The following is a 27,437-nucleotide window of genomic DNA, read 5'->3' on the forward strand; positions in this document are numbered from 1 at the left end:
GGCTTTGTTGCCTCCAGCTCTCTTGCCTAGAGTACCATTTACCTCTTCTGTGCCTATACAACTTTAATCCCAGTTTTAAGACTCAACACAAGTGTGATCACTCCCATGAAGCCATCTCTGACCATGCATTTCTAACTACTGGCACTCACATTTCTCTCCCTCCTTTCTGATTTGATCGTGATACTTATCTTCCATGCCATATAGTTTAATACTTAAAGAACAGCAGGAGTCTCAAAGCTGGAAAAGACACAAAAGTCTATTTGGTCTAAGCTCTCTACTGAGGGTAAGGCAGTCCAGAAAACCCTGCATCCAAATTACTTGGGGAGTGTATTCTACATGCAGATTCCCAGAGCTTAAGGTTACCTCCTGGATCAGAATTTCAGGGATGGCACCCAGGAACCAGGGTGTACATCAGACTATGGGTGGCTCTTATACCCAAACGAGTTCAAGAACTGTGGATCTACTTTGACCTACCACCCAGCCCAGGGACTGTTGCTTTCCTTGTTTTCCTGGGAAAAGTCCAGGGTCACTGCATCATATGATACTTATTTACCCTTTTCTGGCACTGCCTAGCTGAGCGGTATGGGGTTCCCATTTTGAAGATTTGTAAAGACTCAGAGTAGAATTTTGCCACCAGGCAGAAACAAGACTGAGAAAGTGATGACATATTCCAAGGACCACAGCGTGCTAGCCATTGCACTCCTCCAGGACTTTATGCCTGTTCCTCTAGAATGGCCATGGTAGTTTCCATCTACTGCTACATGTCATGAAGTTCAAAACTACCACTTCCATGATCACCGGAGCATGGGCCTATAATCCCAGCTCTGTATTTACAGCACAGTAGTTTAACCACTCAGGCTGAGTTTCCTCATCTGCAAAACAGGGGTACTAATGGTACTGACTTCACAGGGTTGGTGTGAAAATTAAAGCAATGAATAGGAAATTGGGAGGCTCCATAAATGATAGTTGCTGTTATTATTCCCATAGTGTTTTTGGTTTCCAATGGCCTTCAACAGTTATTTTATCACCCAGGCTCAGTAAGACAATTATAAGGAACAAAGGATTCTTTACTGGATTCTCTGAGTGTTGAATGTATTCAACCCCTGTACAGCCAGTCCTCAGACAGGAACAAAATCTGATGACCCAGAGGAAGCTGGAGATAAGGCTAGAGAAATGAGCAGAGGTAAATCACTAAGGCTCTTGGTTTGCACTGCATGGGAAGCCATCTGAAGCAGTGGAGTGATAAGACAGACTTGAAAGACAATTTGGGAAAATTAAACCTAGATCAGGAGATTTGTGCGAGGCTTTCCAAAGCCTCATTTGAAGCTGTTTCCATCCCCCTCCCTGCCCCAGCCTCAGGCAAGCTGGTTGAGAGAAGGGACCACTGGGGACTAGAGTTTGGGGAATTAAACAGGCAGGGGCTGTGGGGAGACCACTGGGGAGGAGCAAGTGCATGGTAGCCTGGCAAGGGGGAGAAGAGAGAGCCTTGTTCAGAAGCCTGATGGGGCCACAGTGCTTGCTGTCTGGATACGTGTGCAGGATGGAGGGAGAAGGCATGGCTGCACACAGGTACTGGGTCAGAGGCAGGTACAGGGACTCAGGCACGAGGGTCACAAGACCCAAAGGTCCTTGGCCATCAGAATCTGGGCACTTGGCAGATCCCAGAGCAACAACTTTCAAACCCCACAGAGGAGCTTCTGGGGTTTTGAGTGGGGCATGATGAGTGGGCAAGATATTCCTCCGCTACAGACACACACACACACACACACACACACACACACACACACACACACACACATCAGAGCAGTTCAGTGTTTGCTTCAAATATTGGGGTTTCATGTGAGATTTCTTGTTTGAAGAAAGGATGATTGATTTAAAAAGAAGAAATTAGGAGAACATTCACCATGGTACAAACTTGTGGTCCAAAACTGGAAGAGACTTGTAAAAGACTGCATGTGGAAAGAGCCAGGACAGGAGCTCAGCCTACCTGACTACAAGTCCAGTGCCCTTTCCCCTTCTCAGTGCTGGCATCAACCAATCTTCAGTAGGCTATCGCTTAAAGGGGGATTAGAATAATTTAGGGTCATTTGTTAGAGATGTACATTCTCAGGCCCCATACAAGACCTCCTGAATTGGAACTTGGGGCTGGAGGCCCGGAATCTGAATCTATACTAGCTTCCCGGTGATACTGGTGGCCTATACCTTTAAGTTTGAAAACCATCATTCTATTCAATATAGAAATCTGGTTTCACATTAACATTAAGGCACCTTCTCTTTGCACAGCTCTGCTGGCAAGACATTTACTACTCCTTGAAGCCTGTCACTCTATAACAGGGATATTATTGACTGGTTGAAAGTTCTTTCTTATAATAAGATGAAATTTCTTCTTTCACTGAAGGCCACCTGGGTTTCTCAGACCTGGTCTTCTCTTTCTGCCCTGTGAGAGTCCTTCAAAGGTCTGAGTCCCTGTCCCTCTAAATTTTTCCAGGTAGAACCTCCCCATCTCCTTCAACTGTTCCATATGGGACCTTGGCTCCAGGCCCCTCTCCTGTCTCTTTACTACCTCCTGAACACAATTCAGTGTGTATGCAACCTTAGTAATATTTGAGGCCCCAAGCTTGGCATATATACTAGGTGAGGGTCTGCCTAGTAAAGACAGACTCTGAATGCTATCTGACACTGAGATTTCCATCACAGAATCCCCCTAAGCCTAGGTTATATAGTTTATCTCTCTCCTGTATCATCAACCATATATTTATACAGGAATTTAATATTTTTCCACTAAATGTCACTTTGCTCCAACCTGCACAAATATATGCACAGTTATTTAAAATCCTGATTATCACATTCAGCTTGATATCATCCATGAATCTGAACAGCCAAGGCCTTCACCTAAGTTATTGATATAAACATGAAGTAAGATACAGCTGAAGATAGAATCCTGTGGTAATCTAATACAGACCTCCACATTAATTAGCCTCCATCGAGATCAGTTGTTCAGTCACAAACTCACCCAACAGTACACAATGATGTTGCACGTTTGCATAACTTGATTTCAGTAAGGTGTTAGTCAACATCTGCCTGCATGCTGTCTGTCTAGTAACCCTATGGGACAGAATAAGATTAATATTGAATCATTTTAAGTAACTGTCATAAGAAATTTTATTTGCATTATTTGCATGGATTTCTGAAAACGGAAAATCTTGCCAGAATTGCAACAAGTTCTCATTAGTTGCTGTATAAAAAAATAAATAAAATAAAATTCAAAAAAAAAGAATTGCAACAAGTTTTCCACAGTAAAATATTGTATTTTACCTTTTCAAAAAGTTTACTTTTAGGAGGTGTACAGTTCTATGAGCTCCCACACATGCATAGATTCATGTAACCATCACTACAATCAGGATAAAGCACAGTTTCAATGACCCCAAATTATGCCTTTACACTGCTCTATCATAGTTACACATTTTCCCACCCCTAACCCATGGCTACCACTGATCTGTTCTCTGTTCCTAGTTTTGTTTTTACTAGAATATCACATAAATGGAATCATATAGTATGTAGTCTTTTGTTTCAGGCTTTTTTTTTTTTTTTTTTTTTTACTTAGCACAATGTATTTGCAAATTCAACCATGCTGTCATATGAATCAGTAGTTGGTTCCTTTTTATTCCTGTGTAGTATCCCATGATATGGCTATATCACAGCTTGTCTATCCATTCAACTGTTGGTGAACATTTGGGTGGTTTCCAGTGTTTGGCAATTTTGAATAGGGATTCTATAAACATTCATACACACGTTTTTGGATGAATGTAAGTTTTTAATTCTCTAAGTTAAATACATAGAAGTGGGCCATATGGTAAGTGCATTTTAAACTTTTTTAAAAAACTGCCAAACTGTCTTCCAAAGTGGTTGTACCATATCTACCACATCACTTGATTTTGGTGAACTGGTACAGGGTTCCCATCTTTTCACTCTTACTGGTTAGAATCCAGCAGCTTCTTCTCTATAATGCCTCACAGCACCTAGGTCAACACCAGATATAAAACAAGTGGTTGTTGGGTGTCATTTATGTGTTTTTCCTTCCACCTTTTACACATGCCCCTTAAAAATTCATTCTGCTTAATGGATCCCTTGTCACTTGTAGAATAAAAGCCAAAGAATTCAGAGTCATATTCAGTCTTTCATAAACTGGTCCTCAAATTCCTTTCCAAGCTTTATCACCATACATCATCATAGCCTGTATTCCAGCAATACCAGAAAACTTCAGTCTATTCCTTCCACCTAGTATGTCCCCCACATTGTACTAATTCTACTATCAATTATGGCAGATAAATTTACTAAGTATCCATTGCAGGTCAATCTATTGCTCTTTATGTCACAATATTTTATATTATATCTACTTTAAAAATTTAGAAATGATAGTACAGATAAATTAATTAACTTGCCAAGGTCACTCAGCTAGTGAGATCTAGAGCTGGAAATCAAAGGACAATAAGATAGAGCCTCAAATCCTTATCCTGGCATTCAAAGTCCTTCATCATCTTCTTAAAGCTTTTGTGGAAAGGTAATGTAATATAGAGGTTGTGTTGTGAGCATTGGTTCTGTCTGGATACAAATTTCCCATGTTTGAACCTTGGTTCTACCACTCACTGGCTGTGGGCTCTTAAACAAGTAACTTCCCTAGACCTCAGTTTCTGAACTGTCAAGTAGAGATGATGATAATAATAATATTAACTTATAAGGTTTTTGTGAGGATTAAATAAGTTAATACATACTAAACTCCCAGCACTGTGTCTGGCATATAGTAAGTGATCCTCAAATATTATCTATTAGTATTACTTTCTATCCTCATCTTCCCTCACTTGCATCACTGCACGACCTGTATTCTGTATTGTCTTGACTCCATGCATTTATCCATGCTGATCCCTGCAACTCATCTATTTGTATGGAAATCCAATTCATTCTTCCCTGCCCAGGTCAAATGCCACCTCCTCTGTATATCATTTTCGGATTCCCCTAGCTAGAAGCCAACCCTCCCCATTCAGCACTCTCACAGTAACTTGTTTGTACCTCTCTCATTATAGTGTTTATCAATTTCTACCTTTGATTAACTTGTATAGGTGCCTATCTCCTCCATGTCTCCTTATATTCAAGGACAGAAACTTATTCCTTTATTTGTCATTCACAGTGTATAGCACGATATATGACACAGGGGCTTCAAGTGTAGTAAATTACTGTTGAATTATATTCATCTTTTTCTTGTTACTCCTAGCAGTGCCAGCTGCAACCAGGAACAAGCTGATGGAAGCTTCACTCTGAAGTTAAGCCAGTCATGGCTTTCATCTCCTCTTTGTAGTGACTTTTATTTTGTGTTAATATTTTCCATGTGGGCATCTCTCAACCAAAACCCTGCAAGTGGGGGTGGCTAGAATAAGCGTGGCCCGGGCAAGCCACCTTCTAGTTAGTATTTGTTGTTTTCTTTAGGGTCTGCTTTTCTAGTGGATATGAGAGTGAGAGTAAAATCCGAAGGGCATCTCTAGTTTCTTGACACTGGTTCTGATGACACCAGACATTCCAAGCACTTGCACAGAGCTGGGACTCTCCAGATTTCTGGCATCCATGGTAGCTTTCTAGTTGGATTTTTTTTTTTTTTGGTTTCCTCCAGGCCCAGACAGCACACTCCTAAACGTAAGCACAAGAAATGCTCAGTTTTCTGCCTCCTGTGAGGATACAGACAGGAGTCTCCCAGAATGACCAATCCTCTGATATCTGTTGGGATGGGGATAGAGAGTCAGTAGTGAGTATAGATAGGCAGGACTGGGAGTGAAATGGAACTTGGACTGGCAAGAGATAATTTGTAAGGCTTTATCCCCAAAATATTGGGGATGAGCTCAGCAGGAAAGCTATTATTTATTGAGCCAGTACATTCATTTTTCCCCTCCATCTCTATGGGAAAAAACAAAACAAAAAGAAAAAAGAAACAAACCAAAACTCTCTCAGCTTTAGATTCATGTAATCTGAGTATATTTACCTTTACCTCTTTTCTCTGTTATCACTTCCTAACATCCTGGTCAATCTTCATTATTTGTTGCACATATTGGCAACTAATTCACTGTCTTCTTCCCTGCCATCGCTCTGAATGACTTCAGGGTTCTGAAAGATGACCCAGCAGACATCTGGGCTCTTGGGTCATTTGACTTTCTCATCTGTAGCATTTTTGTCCTCCATCTATCCTCAGCCACCATGGCTATTGTGATCAACCAGAACTGCTCCATTATTAAAATATTAAATTCAAACCTCCAGTTACTATCACACATCCTTCCAAGTTTCCTTTCAGTTACTGCCAGGCAACACCTCTACATTCTACCTAGCTAAGTAGGTCCCTACTATCACACAGTCTTGTTTATGATGTCTCCAAAGGCAAGATTTAAGTCTTTAGTCTTTCTCATCTTCCCTTTCCACCCTTCAAACCTAGTTTATTTCAGCAGGAGTTCATATAACAGATGATTTTCTTCCTCAACCTGGGAAAGTATGCTTAGACAAAACCAACAAGACCATGCCCTGCCAGCCTTTGCTTTCTGTAGGGATGCTCACCTTAAAGTTAACCAATGATTAGGTTAACTAATACCTCAGTCTCTCGGCATTAGAGCTAGAGTGTGTGGGTGCAACAGTGGCCTTACTAGTGTATTGTGTGAAGTGAGGTGTGTAATTATAAAAGTTGTGGGGTAGTCCTCCTTAGGGGCATTGGACCTCGAAGAAAATGTAATTTTTAAATAAAACTATGTCCCCTTGGCCACCAGAATATCCTTTTTTTTAAAATCTTTATTGGAGTATAATTGCTTTACAATGGTGTGTTAGTTTCTGCTTTATAAAAAAGTGAATCAGTTATACATATACATATGTTCACATATGTCTTCCCTCTTGCATCTCCCTCCTTCCCACCCTCCCTATTCCACCCCTCTAGGTGGTCACAAAGCACCGAGCTGATCTCCCTGTGCTATGCGGCTGCTTCCCACTAGCTATCTATTTTACATTTGGTACTGTATGTATGTCCATGACACTCTCTCACACTGTCACATCTCACCCTTCCCCCTCCCCATATCCTCAAGTCCATTCTCTAGTAGGTCTGTGTCTTTATTCCCGTCTTGCCACTAGGTTCTCCATGACCTTTTTTTTTTCCCTTAGATTCCATATATATGTGTTAGCATACTGTATTTGTTTTTCTCTTTCTGACTTACTTCACTCTGTATGACAGATTCTAACTCCACCCACCTCATTACAAATACCTCCATTTCATTTCTTTTTATGGCTGAGTAATATTCCATTGTATATATGTGCCACATCTTCTTTATCCATTCATCCGATGATGCACACTTTGGTTGCTTCCATGTCCTGGCTATTGTAAATAGAGCTGCAATGAACATTTTGGTACATGACTCTTTTTGAATTATGGTTTTCTCAGGGTATATGACCATGAGTGGGATTGCTGGGTCGTATGGTAGTTCTATTTTTAGTTTTTGAAGGAACCTCCATACTGTTCTCCATAGTGGCTGTATCAATTTACATTCCCACCAACAGTGCAAGAGTGTTCCCTTTTCTCCACACCCTCTCCAGCATTTATTGTTTCTAGAATTTTTGATGATGGCCATACTAACTGGTGTGAGATGATATCTCATTGTAGTTTTGATTTGCATTTCTCTAATGATTAATGATGTTGAGCATTCTTTCATGTGTCTGTTTGCAATCTGTATATCTTCTTTGGAGAAATGTCTATTTAGGTCTTCTGCCCATTTTTGGATTGGGTTGTTTGTTTTTTTTGTTATTGAGCTGCATGAGCTGCTTGTAAATCTTGGAGATTAATCCTTTGTCAGTTGCTTCATTTGAAAATATTTCCTCCCATTCTGAGAGTTGTCTTTTGGTCTTGTTTATGGTTTCCTTTCCTGTGCAAAAGATTTTAAGTTTCATTAGGTCCCATTTGTTTATTTGTGTTTTTATTTCCATTTCTCTAGGAGCTGGGTCAAAAAGGATCTTGCTGTGATTTAAGTCATAGAGTGTTCTGCCTATGTTTTCCTCTAAGAGTTTGATAGTGTCTGCCCTTACACATAGGTCTTTAATCCATTTTGAGTTTATTTTTGTGTATGGTGTCAGGGAGTGTTCTAATTTCATACTTTTACATGTACCAGTCCAATTTTCCCAGCACCACTTATTGAAGAGGCTGTCTTTTCTCCACTGTATACGCTTGCCTCCTTTATCAAAGATAAGGGGACCATATGTGAATGGGTTTACCTCTGGGCTTTCTATCCTGTTCCATTGATCTATATTTCTGTTTTTGTGCCAGAACCAAACTGTCTTGATTACTGTAGCTTTGTAATATAGTCTAAAGTCAGGGAGCCGGATTCCTCCAGCTCCATTTTTCGTTCTCAAGATTGTTTTGGCTATTCGGGGTCTTTTGTGTTTCCATACGAATTGTGAAATTTTTTGTTCTAGTTCTGTGAAAAATGCCAGTGGTATTTCAATAGGGATTGCATTGAATCTGTAGATTGCTTTGGGTAGTAGAGTCATTTTCACAATGTTGATTCTTCCAATCCAGGAACATGGTATATATCTGAATCTATTTGTATCATCTTTAATTTCTTTCATCAGTGTCTTATAATTTTCTGCATACAGGTCTTTTGGCTCCTTAGGTAGGTTTATTCCTAGATATTTTATTCTTTTTGTTGCAATGGTAAATCGGAGTGTATTCTTAATTTCACTTTCAGATTTTTCATCATTAGTGTATAGGAATGCAAGATATTTTTGTGCAGTAATTTTGTATCCTGCTACTTTACCAAATTCATTGATTAGCTCTAGGAGTTTTCTGGTAGCCTCTTTAGGATTCTCTATGTATAGTATCATGTCATCTGCAAACAGTGACAGCTTTACTTCTTCTTTTCCGATTTGGATTCCTGTTATTTTTTTTTCTTCTCTGATTACTGGGGCTAACACTTCCAAAACTATGTTGAATAATAGTGGTGAGAGTGGGCAACCTTGTCTTGTTCCTGATCTTAGTGGAAATGGTTTCAGTTTTTCACCATTGAGGACAATGTTGGCTGTGGGTTTGTCATATATGGCCTTTATTATGTTGAAATAACTCCCCTCTATGCCTACTTTCTGCAGGGCTTTTATCATAAATTGGTGTTGAATTTTGTCAAAAGCTTTCTCTGCATCTATTGAGATGATCATATGGTTTTTCTCCTTCAATTTGTTAATATGGTATATCACGTTGATTGATTTGCGTATATTGAAGAATCCTTGAATTCCTGGAATAAACCCCACTTGATCATGGTGTATGATCCTTTTAATGTGCTGTTGGATTCTGTTTGCTAGTATTTTGTTGAGGATTTTTGCATCTATGTTCATCAGTGATATTGGCCTGTAGTTTTCTTTCTTTGTGACATCTTTGTCTGGTTTTGGTATCAGGGTGATGGTGGCCTCGTAGAATGAGTTGGGGAGTGTTCCTCCCTCTGCAATATTTTGGCAGAGTTTGAGAAGGATAGGTGTCAGCTCTTCTCTAAATGTTTGATAGAATTCTCCTGTGAAGCCATCTGGTCCTGGGGTTTTGTTTGTTGGAAGATTTTTAATCACAGTTTCAATTTCAGTACTTGTGATTGGTCTGTTCATATTTTCTATTTCTTCCTGGTTCAGTCTCGGCAGGTTGTGCATTTCTAAGAATCTGTCCATTTCTTCCAGGTTGTCCATTTTATTGGCATAGAGTTGCTCATAGTAATCACTCATGATCTTTTGTATTTCTTCGGTGTCAGTGGTTACTTCTCCTTTTTCATTTCTAATTCTATTGATTTGAGTCTTCTCCCTTTTTCTCTTGATGAGTCTGGTTAATGGTTTATCAATTTTGTTTATCTTCTCGAAGAACCAGCTTGTAGTTTCATTGTTTTTTGCTACTGTTTCCTTCATTTCTTTTTCATTTATTTCTGATCTGATCTTTTTGTCTATTCGAGATGTTTCCTGTTTCTTGAGGTAGGCTTGTATTGCTGTAAACTTCCCTCTTAGCACTGCTTTTGCTGCATCCCATAGGTTTTGGGTCATCGTGTCTCCATTGTCATTTATTTGTAGGTATTTTTTGATTTCCCCTTTGATTTCTTCAGTGATCACTTCGTTATTAAGTAGTGTATTGTGTAGCCTCCATGTGTTTATATTTTTTACAGATCTTTTCCTGTAATTGATACCTAGTCTCATAGTGTTGTGGTCGGAAAAGATACTTGATACGATTTCAATTTTCTTAAATTTACCAAGGCTTCATTTGTGACCCAAGATATGATTTATCCTGGAGAATGTTCCATGAGCACTTGAGAAAAATGTGTATTCTGTTGTTTTTGGGTGGAATGTCCTATACATATCATTTAAGTCCATCTTGTTTAATGTATCATTTAAAGCTTGTGTTTCCTTATTTATTTTCATTTTGGATGATCTGTCCATTGGTGAAAGTGGGGTGTTAAAGTCCCCTACTATGATTGTGTTGCTGTCAATTTCCCCTTTTATGGCTGTTAGTATTTGCCTTATGTATTGAGATGCTCCTATGTTGGGTGCATAAACATTTACAATATTTATATCTTCTTCTTGGATCGATCCCTTGATCATTATGTAGTGTCCTTCTTTGTTTCTTGTAATAGTCTTTATTTTAAAGTCTATTTTGTCTGATATGAGAATTGCTACTCCAGCTTTCTTTTGATTTCCATTTGCATGGAATATCTTTTTCCATCCCCTCAATTTCGGTCTGTATGTGTCCCTAGGTCTGAAGTGGGTCTCTTGTAGACAGCATATATATGGGTCTTGTTTTTGTATCCATTCAGCCAGTCTGTGACTTTTGGTGGAAACATTTAATCCATTTACATTTAAGTTAATTATCGATATGTATGTTCCTATTCCCATTTCCTTAAATGTTTTGGGTTTGTTATTGTAGGTGTTTTCCTTCTCTTGTGTTTCTTGCCTAGAGAAGTTCCTTTAGCATTTGTTGTAAAGCGGGTTTGGTGGTTCTGAACTCTCTCAGCTTTTGCTTGTCTGTAAAGCTTTTAATTTCTCCATCAAATCTGAATAAGATCCTTGTTGGGTAGAGTAATCTTGGTTGTAGGTATTTCTCCTTCATCACTTTAAATATGTCCTGCCACTCCCTTCTGGCTTGCAGAGTTTCTGCTGAAAGATCAGCTGTTAACCTTATGGGGCTTCACTTGTGTGTTATTTGTTGTTTTTCCCTTGCTGCTTTTAATATGTTTTCTTTATAATTAATTTTTGATAGTTTGATTAATATGTGTCTTGGCGTGTTTCTCCTTGTATTTATACTGTATGGGACTGTCTGTGCTTCCAGGACTTGATTATTTCCTTTCCCATATTAGGGATGTTTTCAACTATAATCTCTTCAAATATTTTCTCAGTCCCTTTCTTTTTCTCTTCTTCTTCTGGGACCCCTATAATTCGAAAGTTGGTGCGTTTAATGTTGTCCCAGAGGTCTCTGAGACTGTCTTCAGTTCTTTTCATTCTTTTTTCTTTATTCTGCTCTGCAGTAGTTATTTCCACCATTTGATCTTCCAGGTCACTTATCCGTTCTTCTGCCTCAGATATTGTGCTATTGATCCCATCTAGAGTATTTTTAATTTCATTTTTTGTGTTTTTCATCATTGCTTGGTTCCTCTTTAGTTCTTCTACGTCCTTGTTAAATGTTTCTTGCATTTTGTCTCTTCTATTTCCAAGATTTTGGATCATCCTTACTATCATTATTCTGAATTCTTTTTCAGGTCGACTACCTATTTCCTCTTCATTTGTTAGGTCTGGTGTGTTTTGACCTTGCTCCTTCATCTGCTGTGTGTTTTTCTCTCTTCTCATTTTGCTTATCTTACTGTGTTTATGGTCTCCTTTTCACAGCCTGCAGGTTCGTAGTTCCCATTGTTTTTGGTGTCTGTCCCCAGTGGTTAAGGTTGGTTCAGTGGGTTGCGTAGGCTTCCTGGTGGAGGGGGCTAGTGCCTTTGTTCTGGTGGATGAGCCTGGATCTTGTCTTTCTGGTGGGCACGTCCACGTCTGGTGGTGTGTTTTGGGGTGTCTGTGGCCTTATTATGATTTTTGGCAGCCTCTCTGCTAAAGGATGGGGCTGTGTTCCTGTCTTGCTAGTTGTTTGGCATAGGGTGTCCAGCACTGTTGCTTGCTGGTCGTTGAGTGAATCTGGGTCTTGATGTTGAGATGGAGATCTCTGGGAGATTTTCACCATTTGGTATTACGTGGAGCTGGGATGTCTCTTGTGGACCAGTGTCCTGAAGTTGGGTCTCCCACCTCAGAGGTACAGCCCTGATGCCTGGCTGGAGCACCAAGAGCCTTTTATCCACACGGCTCAGAGTAAAAGGGAGAAAAAACAGAAAGAAAGAAAGAAAGAAAGAAAGAAAGAAAGAAAGAAAGAAAGAGGATAACAGAAAATGAAATAAAATAAAGCTATTATAAAGCAAAGCTATACAGACCAAATCTCACCCAGAAGCGTACACATATACACTCACAAGAAAAGGAAAAGGGGAAAAATTAATATATCCTGCTCCCAAAGTCCACCTCCTGAAAATGGGATGATTCGTTGTCTATTCAGGTGTTCAACAGATGCAGGCACATCAAGTTGTTTGTGTAGTGTTAATCCGCTGCTTCTGAGGCTGCTGGGAGAGATTTCCCTTTCTCTTCTTTGTTCGTACAGTTCCCTGGGTTCAGCTTTGGATTTGGACCCGCCTCTGCATGTAGGTCGCCTGAGGGCGTCTCTTCCCCGCTCAGACAGTACGTGGTTAAAGAGCAGCTGCTTCAGGGGCTCTGGCTCACTCGGGTCGGGGGGAGGGAAGGATACGGATGCGGTGCGAGCCTGCGGCGGCAGAGGCCAGCGTGACGTTGCAGCAGCCTGAGGCACACCGTGCGTTCTCCCAAGTAAGTTGTCCCCGGATCACAGGTGCCTGGCTGTGGCAGGCTGCACCGGCTCCCGGGAGGGGCAGTGTGGAGAGTGACCTGTGCTCGCACACAGGGTTTTTGGTGGTGGCAGCAGCAGCCTTAGCATCTCATGCTCGTCTCTGGGGTCCACGCTGATAGCCACGGCTCACGCCTGTCTCTGGAGTTCATTTAGGCAGCGCTCTGAGTCCCCTCTCCGTGTGCGCCACGAAGCAAAGAGTCAAGAAAAAGTCTCTTGCTTCTTCAGCAGCTGCAGACTTCTTCTCGGACTCCCTCCCGGCTAGCTGTGGTGTGCTAACCCCTTCAGGCTGTGTTGACGCCGCCAACCCCAGTCCTCTCCCTGCGATCCGACCGAAGCCCGAGCCTCAGCTCGCAGCCCCTGCCCACCCTGGTGGGTGAGCCGACAAGCCTCTCGGGCTGTTGAGTGCTGCTCAGCGCCGAGCCTCTGTGTGGGAATCTCTCCGCTTTGCCCTCCGCACCCCTATGGCTGTGCTCTCCTCCGTGGCTCCAAAGCTTCCCCCCTCTGCCACCCGCAGTCTCCGCCCGCAAAGGGGCTCCTAGTGTATGGAAACCTTTCCTCCTTCACAGCTCCCTCCCACGGGTGCAGGTCCCGTCCCTATTCTTTTGTCTCTGCTATTTATTTTTTCTTCTGCCCTTTTTTCACGTACCCAAGTACGTGGGGAGTTTCTTGCCTTTTGGGAAGTCTGACGTCTTCTGCCAGCGTTCAGTGGGTGTTCTGTAGGAACAGTTCCACGTGTAGGTGTATTTCTACTGTATCTGTGGGAAGGAAGGTGATCTCCACGTCTTACTCTTCCACCATCTTGACCTCAGAAGCGCCTCATCTTCTTTATCCATTCATCTGTCGATGACACTTAGGTTGCTTCCATTTCCTGGCTATTGTAACTAGAGCTGCAATGAACACTGTGGTACAAGCCTCTTTTTGAAGTATGGTTTTCTCAGGGTACATGCCCAGTAGTGGGAATGCTGGGTCGTATGGTAGTTCTATTTTTAGTTTTTTAAGGAACCTCCATACTGTTCTCCATAGTGGCTGTATGAATTTACATTCCCACCAGCAGTGCAAGAAGGTTCCCTTTTCTCCACACTTTCTCTAGCATTTATTGTTTGTAGATTTTTTTTATATGGCCATTCGGACTGGTGTGAGATGACATCTCATTGTAGTTTTGATTTGCATTTCTCTAATGATTAGTGATGTTGAGCATTCTTTCACGTGTTTGTTGGCAACCTGTATATCTTCTTTGGAGAAATGTCTATTTAGGTCTTCTGCCCATTTTTGGATTGGGTTGTTTGTTTTTTTTGATATTGAGCTTCATGAGCTGCTTGTAAAGTTTTTAGATTAATCCTTTGTCAGTTACTTCATTTGCAAAGGAGAAGTAACAACTGGCACTGCAGAAATACAAAGGATCATGAGAGATTACTACAAGCAACTATATGGCAATAAAATGGACAACCTGGGAGAAATGGACAAATTCGTAGAATAGCACAACCTTCTGAGATTGAACCAGGAAGAAATAGAAAATATAGACAGACCAATCACAAGCACTGAAATTGAAACTGTGATTAAAAATCTTCCAACAAACAAATGCCCAGGACCAAGTGGCTTCACAGGCGAATTCTATCAACCATTTAGAGAAGAGCTAACACCTATCCTTCTCAAACTCTTCCAAAATATACCAGAGGGAGGAACACTCCCAAACTCATTCTACGAGATCACCATCACCCTGATACCAAAACCAGACAACGATGTCACAAAGAAAGAAAACTAGAGGCAAATATCACTGATGAACATGCATGCAAAAATCCTCAACAAAATACTAGCAAACAGAATCCAACAGCACATTAAAAGCATCATACACTGTGATCAAGTGGGGTTTATCCCAGGAACGCAAGGATTCTTCAGTATATGCAAATCAATCAATGTGATACACCATCTTAACAAATTGAAGAATAAAACCATATGATCATCTGAATAGATGCAAAAAAATCTTTTGATAAAATTCAACACGGATTTATGATAAAAACCCTCCAGAAAGTAGGCATAGAGGGAACTTACCTCAACATAATAAAGGCCATATATGACAAACCCACAGCCATCATCGTCCTCAATGGTGAAAACCTGAAACCATTTCCACTATCAGGAACAAGACAAGGTTGCCCACTCTCACCAATATTATTCAACATAGTTTTGGAAGTGTTAGCCACAGCAATCAGAGAAGAAAAAGAAATAAAAGGAATCCAAATCAGAAAAGAAATAAAGCTGTCACTCTTTGTAGATGACATGATACTATTCATAGAGAATCCTAAAGATGTTACCAGAAAACTACTAGAGCTAATCAATGAATTTGTCAAAGTAGCAGGATACAAAATTAGTGCACAGAAATCTCTTGCATTCCTATACACTAATGCAGAATATCCTTTTAATGATATAAAGCCTGCAGGCCTTACATGAAAAGCAGACAAAAACACCTTGATTATAATGGGAGCAATTTGATTGGGGCACAAATACTACATTTCAAATGTAGTAGTAGCCTTTAGCAATGCAATTGAAAACTGCTGATGAATTACTAGTGCCTACGTAACCTAGGTCTTGAATACCTGGCTGTTCTTGATAACAGCTATGGCTATACCCAGGGCCTTCTATCAAGGGTAGCCTGACATTACAGAACACATTCCTTGTGTCAAACTTTGTTGTCATCCCTTCTAGAACCTTCTGTTGGAATTGTTTTCTGTAATCTAAGAAAACAGACCCACTTTCCTTTTTTATATTCTGCCCAAGTGAGAGAATCACTAATCCTTTTATCCCCCCTGGTTTAGACAAAAAGGGACCCTAAAACTTGCCTTTGTCTTACTCACCGCTTCTGTGAGTCTGTGCTTTCTGTGTAAAGGCCCACTTATTTAGAAGGGGAAAAATTCTACTCTTAGTTCCACCTTTGGGACTAGAAAATTGGTCATAATCAGGTAAGGATGGATGTAGGAGGGGCAGGGTTGGGAGGACAAGCAGAGCTGAGTCATATCAGAAGACATCCAGGTTACCACTGGAGTGCATGTGAGGAGTCTGGGGGCCCATTCTACTGCCACAGTCAGCATATCTCTCCAAAATACCATAATGTAGTGAGGAGAAATTACTCTAGCATCATAATACTTGGGTTTCAAATTCTAACCACTTTGCAGTCATGCGAACTTGAGCAAGACACTTTACCTCTCTGAGTCTCAGATTCTCTATCTATCTATAAAATTGTGATACTATTTGCTCTATAAGGTTATAGTGAGTCCTGAATGAAATGATGTGTATGGAAGTATTTGACTGGTTAGTCCATCCATATCATCTGTAGGGAACTGGATAGGGAATTCTCCATGATTAGCAATGTATCCGTGGGCCCAAGTGTAGCAAAAGCAGCAGGTGGGATTGTTGAGCCATGTGTGGTATTCTTCCCTTTGTTCTGATCTCCTAGGCCCAGATGAGGTAACAGTTACTTAAGAAACCACATGTGAGCACTCTGAATCCCCAGGCTGGACTGAGCATTTCCTTCTCAGTAAGCAGCATGGACTTAGGAGTCAGACTGACTGGGTTCAAATCCTGCTCTATCATTTACTGGCTATGTGACTTTGTGCAAATGATTTAATTCTCAGGCCTCAGTGTCCACAATCCAGATAATAATAGAGTAAATGTATTTCAAACAGTTGGAACAATGCTTCACACAGTATAAGTGCTACAAAATATTTACTTTTATTACCATAATGCCAGTGTTAGTCACAATGTATTATCCTCATCTGTTAGTATTTTGTGACACTCTTCTCATTACTTTATTGGGAACTTGTCCAATGCAAATAATACATATTCATTGTAAATATTTCAAAAAATGGTATGTGAGTAAAATACAGAATGACTTTTATCTTTGCCCCAAAGGTACCTACAGTTTCTTATGTGAGTTTATAATATCTTTGAAAATATACATATAGGATCATAATATATGTACTGTTCTATCACCTGCCCATTTCACCTAACAAAGAATCATGGCAGTCTTCTCTTGCAGAAAGAAAGTTTTTCTCCTTTCTTAGTTTCAAAAATTCTGAGGTCATCCATAAGATCAATGTTAATATTTTATCTATAAATTGTTTTAAAAATGTAGCTACTTTGTATTTGAGACATTTTTTAGTTAGCCTAGAGATGTACCTATGGATTAATAGAGCCCTTACCATAACTTAGGATACCACAAAAATCCATGACAGGATAGAAGCCTTTCCAAGAGTGTTTCCAGATATGACAGTCTATGGTTTTATGTTGGATGATAGACACTTATGGATGCTGATGGTTCCTCTTTTGATAATCAACCTCTTGAGCTGGCCTTGGATACCAAGTAAAATTGACTTGTTATTTAGGAACAAGCCCTTTGTATGAGCCAGACAGTTGGGAGGGAGAAAAGAAGGGAGAAGGGGAAGAAGGAAACCACCTCAGAGTCCATCAGGAGATCCACCAAAGAAGGTGTATTTTTTGAATAATTTGAGAAAGATAAATATTAATTCTTCTTTAAATGTTTGGTAGAATTCACCTGTGACACTATGTGAACCTGGATTTTTGTTTGTTGGGAGTTTTCTGATTACTGACTCAATTTCATTACTAATAATTTGTCCATTCACATTTTCTATTTCTTCATGATTCAGCCTTGGAAGATTGTATGTTTCTAGGAATGTATCCATTACTTTTAAGTTATCTAATTTGTTGGCATACAATGATTTCTAGTATTCTCTTATGATACTTTGTATGTTTGTGGTATAGGTAATAATTTCCCTTCTTTCATTTCTGATTTTATTTATATGTACTCCCACTCTTTTTTTCTTGATAGTCTAGTTAAAGGTTTGTCAATTTTATCTTTTCAAAGAATGAGCTTAGTATCATTGATCTTTTCTATTGTTTTTAGTCTCTATTTCATTTTTGTCTCCTCTGATATTTATATTTTGTTCCTTTAAATAACTTTGGGCTTTGTTTATTCTTCTTTTACTAGTTCCTTTCAATATAAAGTTAGATTGTTTATTTGAAATTTTTGCGTTTCTTGAAATAGGTTTACATCATTATGAACTTCCCTCTTGGAACTACTTTTGCTATAGTCATAGATTTTAGAAAGTTGTACTGTCATTTTCAATTGTCTCCAGGTATTTTTTAAATTTCCTCTTTGATTTTTTTATTGACCCCTTGAACGTTTAGTAGGATGTGGTTTAGTCTCCACACTTTTTTTACACTCTTATCCTTATATTGATTTTTAGTTTTATACCCTTGTGATTAGAAAAGATGGTTGATATGGTTTTGATCTTCTCAAATTTGTTGAGAATTGTTTTGTGGCTTAACATGTGGTCAATCCCAGAGAATGTTCCACGTGCACTTGTAAAGAATATGTATTCTTCTGTTTTTGGATGGAATATTCTCTCTCTCTCATTTTATATATATATATATATATATATATATATATATATATATATATATATATATACACATATATATATAGTTATTACATAAATATATATAAATATATATTTATATATTATATATATTAAATTTTATATATATATATATATATATATATATATATATATATATATATGACATTCAGTAAGTCCAGCATCATTAAGGCCAGTGTTTTATTGTTGATTTTCTGTCTGGATGATCTATTCATTGATGTAAGTAGTATTACAGTCCCATACTATTATGTCTTTTTCTCCCCTTATTTCTGTTAACAATATTTATTTTACATATTTAGATGCTTCTATGTTGGATGCAAAAAATGTTTATAGCTTTCAAATTTATTTTGTGAGACCAGCATTAATCTGATATCAAAACCAGACAAAGACACTACAAGAAAGAAAATTATAAGGCAATATACCTACCGAAAACAAATGCAAAAATCCTCAACAAAGTAACATTGAACAACAAAAATCTTATGATAACTTCAATAGATGCAAAAAAGCATTTGATAAAATTCAACATTCATTCATGATAAAAACTCTCAACAAAGTGGCTATAGAGGGAACATACCCCATCATAATAATGGCCATATATAACAAATCTACAGACAAAATCATACTCAATGGTGAAAAGCTGAAAGTTTTCCCTCTGAGATCAGGAACAAGACAAGGATGCCCCTTCTAGCCACTTTTATTCAACATAGTATTATCAGTCTTAGAAACGGCAATTAGGCAAAAGGAAGAAATAAAAGGCATCCGAATTGGAAAAAATAAGCAAAACTGTCACAATTTGTAGATGTCATGATAATAGTATAGTATGTACTCATAATATATAGAAAACACCAAAGGATTCACCAAAAAATTATTAAAACTAATAAATAATTTTAGTAAAGTTGCAGGATACAAAATTAATATACAGAAATCTGTTGCATTTCTATGCACTAATAAACTACAGAAAGAGAAATGAAAAATAAATTTCATTTAAAATTGCATCAAAAAGAATAACATACCTAGTAATAAATTTAAGCAAAGTGGTAAAAGACTTGTACTCTGAAAACTATAAAACATTGATAAAAGAAATTGAGCACAACACAAATAAATGGAAAGATATATCATGTCCATGGATTAGAAGAATCAATATTTTTAAAATGTCCAGACTACTCAAGGCAATCTATATATTCAGCACAATCCTTAACAAAATACCAATGGCATTTTTCATGGAACTAGAATAAATAAATGTAAAATTTGCTGGCAACACAAAGACCCCAAATAGTCAAAACAATCTTGAAAAAGAACAAAATTGAAGGTATCACACCCCTTGATTTCATATTATACTAAAAAGCTATGGTAATCAGAACAGTATGGTACTCATACAAAAACAGACACATAGATTAATGAAGCAGAATAAATAGCCCAGAAATAAACTGACATTCATATCATCAATTAATCTATGAAAAGGAAGGGAAGAGCATACAATGGGAAAATGCAGTCTCTTCAATAAATGGAAATGGGAAAACTGAACAGCTACATGCAAAAGAATGAAACTAAACCATTTTCTGACAACATATACAAAAATTAGCAAAAAATGATTGAGTGGCCAAGATGGGGGAGTAGGAAGACCCTGAGCTCACTTCATCTCATAAACAAAACAAAGTTTCAACTTTTTACAGAACAACTACCCATGAGACCAACAAGAAGACTAGCAGAAAAAATCTACAGCTAAAGATATAAAGAAAGAATGACAACTAGGTGGGTAGGAAGGGTGAAGATGCATTATAGTCAAGAACCATACTCCCAGCCAGTGTACTCACAAACGAGAGGATAGTTACAATTGCAGAGGTTCTTCCCAAGGATCAAGGGGTTTGAGCCTCACTTTGGGCTCTGCAACCCAGGGATTCTACACCAGGAAAATGAGCACCCAGAAAGTTTGGCTTTGAAAGCCAGTGAGACTTACTTTCAGGAGAGCCAGAGGGTTGTGGGAAATAGACTATACTCTTAAAACGTGCACACAAAATCTCACACATGTTGAAACTCAGGGAAGAAGCAGTACTTTGCAAGGAGCCTGGGTCATACCCACTTGCTGATCTTGGAGAGCCTCCTGGAGAGGCAGGAGGCAATTGAAACTCACCCTGGGGATATGGATGCTGGTAGCAGCCATTTTGGGGGACTCATCCCACCATGAGGACACTGGTGCTGGTAAGCAACATTGTAGAACCCTCCTTCTAGCTTATTAATGCCAGGATCCAGTCTCCCACACCAGTGAGTCAGCACTAGTCTTGAGAAGACTCAGGCCAGGCAGCTAGCTGGGTAGAGACACAGCCCCACCCACAATCACTGGCTACCATGGGACACCCTGAGCCCCCAGCCATTCCTGGGACATGGCCCTGCCCAACAGAGGGCCCAGGTCCTAGAACCAACCACCAATGGGTTGAAACTAAGTTCAGCACCCCTGTGGCCCCCCACAGCTAGCTGTCAAATTTGGCTCCACCCACCAGCATTCTGGCACTAGCCCCAGAATCCAGCTTCATGTGCTGGGGGAAGGGCAAAAGTCCTGGGATTACCTGGGCCTTGGCCCCACCCACCAGCAGGACAATGCTAGGATCAGAACTGCCCTGGACAGGCATCCAGCATCACAAGGACTTTATCCCAACCAATCAGTGGCCAGCAGCCACTGCACAAAGCAGGACCTGGCAACCAACTGGACTGGGGGCCAGCCATGCCTACCCGTGTGCCCACTATAGTCATACCACCATGGCAGAAGAACCCACACAGTCCACATAAAGGGCACCCCTAGAGCATATAGCTCTGGTGACCAGAGCCAAATGTGCTGCTGGGGCCCATGGGACATTTCGTACTTGAGGTCACTTCTCCATGATCAGGAAATGTAACCAATTTACCAAATACATAGAAATAGAAATAATAAATTAGGCAAAAAGAGATGACAGAGAAATATAGTCCAAAAAAGGAACAAGATAAACCCCCAAAAGAAGAAATAAGGGAATTAAAGATAAGCAATGTACAAGATAAATTGTTTAAAGTAATGATCATAAAGAACTTGGGAGAAGAATGGATAAATAGAGTGAGAAGTTAGAAGTTTTTAACAAAGAGTTAGAAATATAAAGAAGAAAAAAGATGAAGAATGCAATAACTGAAATAAAAAGTACACTAGAAGGAATCAACAGTAGATTAGATGATACAAAGGAACAGATCAGCGAACTGGAAGATAGTACTGGAAATAAAAGAATTTGAATAATGAGGGCAACTCAAGAGACCTCTGGGATATCAAACATACTAATATCTGCATTATAGGGTTCCCAGAAGGAGAAGAGAGAGAAAGGGGGCAGAAAACATATTTTACCATATAATAGCTGAAAACGTCCTTAACCTGGGAAAGAAAGCAGAAATCCTGGTCTAAGAAGCACAGAGTCCCAAACAGCATCAACCCAAAAAGGAACATTGTAGTTAAAATGGCAAAAATTAAAGAGAGAGAATACTAAAAGCAGGACAGGAAAACCAACAAGTTGCATACAATTGAGCTCCCATAAGGAAATCAGCTGACTTTTCAGAATAAAATCTGCAGGCCAGAAAAGAGTGGCACAATATATTTCAAATGATGAAAGGGAAAAGTTTACAACCAAGAGTACTCTTCTCTGCAAGGCTTTCATTTACATTTGGAGAGAGAAATTTTAGATAAACAAAAGCTAAAAGAGTTGAGCACCAAAAAACCAGCTTTACAAGAAATGTTTAAAAGACCACTCAAAGTTGAAAAGGCCACATGTAGAAATAGAAGAATTATGAAAGAAAAAAATCTCATTGGTATAGGCAAATATGCAGTAAAGGTAGTAGATAAACCACTTATACAGCTAGTAGGAAGGATAAAGGACAAAAGCAGTAAAATTGTCTATATCCACAAATGGATGTAAATAATGATGTTGCAAATAGTAAACATAGAGGAGGTTAAAATGCAGCATTGTTAAGATTCTTTTGAATGTAACAGCTCAGCAATTTAAACAGTGTGTATGTATTATATTTATATATATATATATATATATATATATATATATATATATATATATATACCACAAAACAACTGTGAAACAATTAACAAAATGGCAATAAGTACATGCCTATCAAAAATTAATTTACATGTAAATAGACTAAATTCTCCAATCAAAAGACATAGAATGGCTGAATGGATACAAAAACAAGACCCATATATATGTTGCTTAGAAGAGAATCACCAGATCCAAACACACCTATAGACTGAAAGTGAGAGGATGGAAAATGGTATTCCATGCAAATGAAAATGATAAGAAAACAATAATAGCAATACTGTATCAGAAAAAATAGACTTTAAAACAAAGATTGTCACAAAAGACAAAGAAGGACATTGCATAATGATTAAAGGATAAATCCCAGAAGATATCACAATTGTAAATGAAGATGTACTCAACATAGAAGCATTTAAACACATAAAGGAAGATTAACAGACATAAAGGGATAAATTGGAAGTAATACAATATTAGTAGAGGACTGTAACACCCCTCTTACATCAATGGAATGATCATTCAGATAGAAAATCAATAAGGAACACTGGTTTAAACAACACATTAGACCAGATGTACTTAATGTAAATAGAACATTCCAACCAAAAGCAGCAAAATACACATTCTTTTCAAGTGCACATGGAACATTATCCAGAATAGATCATATGCTAGGCCACAAAACATGTCACACTAAATTTAGGAAGATTGAAATCATATCAAGCATCTTTTCTGATTATGACACTATGAAATTAGAAATCAACTACAAGAAACAAAAGGCAAAAATGACAAATAAGTGGAGTCTAAACAATATGCTGCTGAACAACCAAAGGGTCACTGAATAAATCAATCAGAAAATTTTTTAAAATACCTGGAGACAAATGAAAATGAAAACACAATGATTCCAAATCTATGAGACACAGCAAATGCAGTTCTAAGAGGGAAGTTTATAGTGATACAAGCCTACCTAGGGAAACAAGAAAAAATCTCAAATAAACAATCTAAGCTTACATTTAAAGGAAATAGAAAAAGAAGAACAAACAACCCAAAGTTAGTTAAAGATAAACCTCATAAAGTTCAGAGCAGAAAAAAAATGAAATACAAACAAAAAACAGTAGCAAAGATGAATAAAAGTGAAATGATTCTTTAAAAAGGTAAACAAAATTGACAAACCTTTAACCAGACTCATAAAGAAAAAAAGACAGCTGACTGAAATCAATAAAATCAGAAAAAGAAGTTACAACCAACACCACAGAAACGCAAAGGATCATAAGATATTACTGTGAAAAATTATATGCCAATAAAATGGACAACATAGAAAAAATGGACAATTCCTAGAAAGGTACAATCTCCCAAGACTGAATCAGGAAGATATAGAAAATATAAATAGAACAATTTCCAGTAATGAAATTGAATTGATTAAAAAAAAAAAAAGCTCCCTAAAAACAAAATTCCAGGAGCAGATGGCTTCCCAGGTAAATTCTATCAAACATTTAGAGAAAAGTTAACACTTATTCTCAAAATATTCCAAAAAAACTGCAGAGGAAGGAATGTTTCTAAACTCATTGAACAAAGCCAGCATCATTCTGATTACAAAATCAGACAAAGGTATTACCAAAAAAGAAAATTATAAACCAATATCCATGATAAACATAGATGAAAAAATTCTCAACAAAATATTAGCACACTGAATTTAACAATATATCAGAAAATCATATGCAGTGATCAAGTGAAATGTATTGCAGGGCTGCAAGATTGGTTCAATATCCACAAATCAATCAATGTCATACAACAAATTGAAGAATATAAATCAGATGATCATCTCAACAGATGTAGAAAAAATTTCAACTAAATTCAACATCCATTTTCTATTAAAAAAAAGACTCTCAGAAAAAGTGGGTATAGAGGGAACATACTTTAACTTGATAAAAGGCTATATATGACACGCCCAAAGCTAACATCATACTCAACTGTGAAATCTAAAAGCATTTCCTCTAAGTTCAGGAAAAAGCCAAGGATGTGCACTTTCATTAATGTATTCAGCATAGTATAGGAAGTTCTAGCCACATAAATCAGAAAAGAAAAAGAAATCAAAGGAATTCAAACTGGAAAAGCAAAAGTAAAATTGCCTGTTTGCAGATGACATAATACTATACGTAGAAAATCCTGAAGATGCCACCAAAACACTACTAGGGCTTATCGGTGAATTCAGTAAAGTTGCAGGATACAATATTAATGTACAGAAATTTATCGCATTTCTATAGAGTAACAATGGACTCTAAGAAAGAAAAATGTAAAAAAAAATCTCATTCACAAACACCAAAAAGAATAAAATACCTGTATCTAAATCTAAGTAAGGAGGTAAGAGACCTGTACTCAGGAAACTATAAAAAATGGATGAAAAAATTGAAGATGACACAATCAGATGAAAAGATACAATGTGCTTATGGATTGGAAAAATTAATGCTGTTAAAACGACAGTATTACGAGGCAATCTATAGATTCAGTGCAATCCCTATGAAAATAACAATGGCACTTTTTACAGAACTAGAATAAATAATTCTAAAATTTTTATGGAAACACAAAAGACTCCAAATAGCCGAAACAATCTTAAGAAAGAACAAAACAATAAGTATCACATTCCCTGATTTCAAACTATACTTCAAAACTAAGTCATTAAAACAGTATGGTCCTGGCACAAAAAGAGACACATAAATCAGTGGAACAGAATAGAAAGCCCAGGAATTAACCCACATTTCTATGAACAGTTCATCTACAACAAAGGCAGCCAGAATATTCAATTGGGAGAGGACAGCTTCTTCAGCAGCTGGTGCTGGGAAAACTGGATAGCTACATACAAAATAATCAAACTGGACTACTTTTTCATACCATATACAGAAGTAAACTCAAAATGGAATAGACTTAAATGTAAGATCTGAAACCACAAAACTAGAAGTAAACATAAGGAGTATGCTCTTTGACATCTGTCTTAGCTATACTTTTTTGTATCAGTCTCCTCAGACAAGGGGAAGAAAAGTAAAAATGAACAAAAAGGACTGCATCAAACTAAAAAGCTTTAGCACATTGAAGGAAATTATGAACAAAATGAAAAGGCTGCCTACTGAATGCGAGAAAATATTTGCAAATGATATATAAGACAAGGGTTTAATATCCAAAATATACAGAGAACACATGCAACTGAATATTAAAAAAGGAAACAACCTAATTAAAAAATTGGCAGAAGACCTGAATAGACATTTTTCCAAAGAAAACATAACAGGTGACCAACAGCCACATGAAAAGATGCTCAACATCACTCATCATCAGGGAAATGCAAGTCAAAACACAATGAGATATCACCTCACACCTGTTAGAATGGCTATTATAAACATGACAACAAATAACAAGTGTTGGTGAATATTTGGAGAAAACGGAACTCTCATGAACTGTTGGTGAGAATGTAAATTAGTGCAGCTACTGTGGAAAACAGTATGGAGATTCCTCAAAAAATTTAAAATAGAACTACGATACAATCCAGAAAGTCAAATTCTGAGTATTTATCCAAAGAAAATAAAAATTCTAATTCGAAAAGACATATGCACCCCTATATTCAATGCAGCATTATTTATAGTAGCCCAGACATGGAAGCAACCTAAGTGACCGTCAATAGATGAATGGATAAAGAAGATGTGGTATATATACACAATGGAATATTAGCCATAAGAAAGAATGAAATCTTGCCATTTGCAACAACATGGATGGACCTAGTAGTTATTATGCTAAGTGAAATAAGTCTGACAGAGAAAGACAAATACCATATGATTTCATTTATATGTGAAATGTAAAAGCCAAACAAATGAACAAACATAATCAAACCGATGCAAAGTCATAGATAGAACAAAGAGGTGGTTGCTGAAGGGGTGACAAGTGAGGCGAGGAGAAAAATAGGTGAGGGAGATTAAGAGCTACAAAAGTTTATTTACACAATACATGAGTCATAGGTTTCAAATAAACAGTGTGGGGTACATAGTTAATAATTATGTAATATCTTTGTATGGTGACAGGTGATGGCTAGACTTATTCTGATGATCATTTTGAAATATATAGAAATATCAAATCACTATGTTGTGTACCAAGAACAAGTGGTATAGGTCAATTATACTTCAAAAACTAACAAACCAACCAACCAACCAACTCATAGAAAAATAGATCAGATTTGTGGCTACCAGAGACAGGGGGTGGGAGGGAATTAGATGAAAGTTCTCAAAAGATACACAGTTCCAGTTATAAGAGAAATGAGTACTAGGGATATATTATACAACATGATAAAGACAACACTGCTGTACATTGTAAATTAAAGTTGTTAAGGGAGTAAATCCTAAGGTCTCTCATCTGAGGAAAGTTTTTTTTTCTCTTCTATTTTTTAATGTATCTGTATGAGATGATGGAAGGTCACTAAACATATTGTGGTAATTATTTAATGATGTATGTAAGTTGAATCATTATTTGTGTACACCTTAAACTTATACAGTACCATACGTCAATTATATCTCAATAAAACTGGACAAAAATTAACTCAAAACTGATTAAAAACTTAAATGTAAGATGCGAAATCATAAAACTCCTAGAAGAAAACATAGGCAATATGCTAAAATGAGTCTTAGAAATATATATATATATATTATTGCATCTATCTCTTCAGGCAAGGGCAACAAAAGCAAAGGTAAACAAATAGGACAGCATCAAACCAAAACCTTTTGCTTTTTTGAAGGAAACCCTCAACAAAACAAAAAGGCAACCTACTGAATGGGAGAAGATATTTGAAAATAATATGTCTAATAAGGGTTTGATATTCAACATATATAAAGAACTCATACAACTCAATATAAAAAAAATACAACCCAATTAAAAAATGGCATAGGACCTAAGTATACATTTTTCCAAAGAAGACATACAGATGGCCAA

The 27,437-nt window shown here is 37.8% G+C and overlaps 1 long non-coding RNA gene across 1 annotated transcript in view; it reads right to left on the reverse strand.

Moving 5' to 3' along the window:
• The window catches only part of LOC309651895, a 521,021-nt gene that overhangs the window by 233,084 nt on the left and 260,500 nt on the right, over nt 1-27,437 (reverse strand). The gene's annotated exons all lie outside the window — the stretch shown is intronic.

The sequence above is a fragment of the Balaenoptera physalus genome (genome assembly GCF_965194825.1).
Source record: "Balaenoptera physalus genome assembly, chromosome: X".
Taxonomy (NCBI): domain Eukaryota; kingdom Metazoa; phylum Chordata; class Mammalia; order Artiodactyla; family Balaenopteridae; genus Balaenoptera; species Balaenoptera physalus.